Below are 2,117 nucleotides of genomic sequence, written 5' to 3' on the forward strand. Positions count from 1 at the left end.
TCAAGTAGCACACGACAGTAACCTGTCGAGGGCCAGCCGAGGGAAAGCCTAGATAACTAATAATAAAAGACATATAGTCATCAACCTCACAAGGCACCAAAATTTTGGGGCATATAAGGCTATCAAACATTGACTGTGTTGGCATGGACACAGTACTACTTGTTTACCCGTCAGGGTTTGAAATTACTGTATAAATAAAGACTCCTATGATTATAATTTATTTAAAATTCCATTTTTATAGTTATTGACAAATTTAGGGAAATACTTTTCGTATTTGAGTAGTGCATCTCTAAATTCTAAGTTAGGACCTCTTTAAACTTCCCTGTAATTGTATAAATAACACACAGAGGTAATCCTACCAAACCCGGCAAGAATCTGCATAACATTTTCTAATCAAGTTACCCTTTCTAACACCCGACCAGTTGCCTGTTTAAAGTAGGGAATATTAGGGCATTTTCTACACGGGAGGGTTATACAAAAATTTAGAAGGCCTTCAAAGTATTTGAAATTATTTTGAGGTTTTTTTAGGGGATTTCAAAAAAAATGCATGTAAAATTTACATTTAGAATATTATTAACTGAAAATTAAAATAAGAGAAACATAGATTTTGAAGTGATAAAAGAAAGTTCTGTTCAGACGTGGGGACAAGTATGAATAGTTTCAGTAGAGTAAGTTAGGAGTTACCTTAGTGGCCAGCCCAATCAGGGAAAAAATGTCCTCTATTCAGTGTTTTAGCTTTCAATATCTTCATTTTTAATATAGACCTAAAAAAGCGGTTAAAAGCACATTCATAAATTGAGATTTCGAGAAATAATGAATAAAAATCTTATATTATTCATCCTGCGAAAGTACTTGTGTGGAAATTTAGCCCTGGCGCTAGCTAGGCCCAAATTAGACAAATCTTGGCTAGAGACTAACTTACTGAACGACTTGGCTTTATTTATTTTTGTAGTCTCGGCCACATTGAAGTAAAAAATTGGGTTTTAAAATAAAAAATGATTAAAAACATTTATTAAGGTGAAATTGTTTATTTAAAAGAATCATTTCAAGTAGCTGAGCATCTTAAGAAGAATCTAATTCCAGAACCTGATTATTCTTCGCCAGCCTCATCTTTCGGTGTCCATATCAATCTTTGGAATTAGTGAAGACCGTTTCAAGATGAAAAGATTTCATCGTAAGTGACTTATATTTTTCATAAACACCGCCTGTTAAATGAAAAAATTAGAAAATTTACATTAAAGTTGAAGTTAAATCATAATCATATAATATCATTAATCGCTGTAATAATAATTTTCTTTCCGAGAATAAAAGAGCACATGTAAAAGTGCTTGAAAAGTAATTTATTTTTTATCCTCTTTATAGCTATAAATCCCATGGATAATTCTCTTGACGTGTACTTTTGGATGATATTGGTTATGGATTTTCGAATCTGATTGTGCCTCTAAAAAAGTTGACTCAAAGAATTTTTTTGAAAAAAAATTAATAATAATAAGAATAATTCATAATGTTTGGTTTCTTTTTTATATTTAATTAAATATCCTAGTGTTCAAAATAGAATATAAAAGAACTATACAAACTTACAAAGCAATCGCTGTATTCTTCGTCAGTTTTTAATTTTTTTTCAAAAGTTTAAAGATAGTCTACAAAAAAGTAGTAATGACTTAAGTAATAATTTGAAAATTGAATACTTTATCAATTAAAATGGCAGTTTTGAGGCCTAATGTTACTTATAAATTTTATTTTTAGGTAACCTACATTTTATAGATAAATTATTTTTTTATGTTTAATCTTGAAAAGCTCAGTTAGCTGGTTAGCTACTTTTCTGTAAACAATATTTTAGAAAATGTAATTCAGTAAAATAATTAATTGTTTATTAAAAAAAAGAGCTATTAAACCAATTATAATTAAAATTTCTAAGTCTTAAGAATGTGCAATTTATTTATTCTTTTATGAAATACAATATTCATATTTTATTTTGATGATTTACTTCATCGCGTCATGAACATAAATTACTCATCATTTAAGGTGGCTTGGGCGCTTTTTAAAAAAATCACAGGCAGTTCTGAAAATTTGATATTATCGAAAGAAAATATACTAGATCACTTTGCAAAAAAGAA

General features: G+C 28.9%; 1 long non-coding RNA gene across 1 annotated transcript in view; it reads right to left on the reverse strand.

The window, feature by feature from the left end:
- Window positions 1–1,013: 1,013 nt before the first annotated feature.
- The window catches only part of LOC117177050, a 1,675-nt gene continuing 571 nt past the window's right edge, over window positions 1,014–2,117 (reverse strand). Inside the window, exon 2 of the long non-coding RNA XR_004467658.1 lies at window positions 1,014–1,205. This is a non-coding gene — a long non-coding RNA (uncharacterized LOC117177050). The remainder of the gene's footprint in view (window positions 1,206–2,117) is intronic.

The sequence above is a fragment of the Belonocnema kinseyi genome, chromosome 7, assembly GCF_010883055.1.
Source record: "Belonocnema kinseyi isolate 2016_QV_RU_SX_M_011 chromosome 7, B_treatae_v1, whole genome shotgun sequence".
In the NCBI taxonomy this organism is placed as follows: Eukaryota; Metazoa; Arthropoda; class Insecta; order Hymenoptera; family Cynipidae; genus Belonocnema; species Belonocnema kinseyi.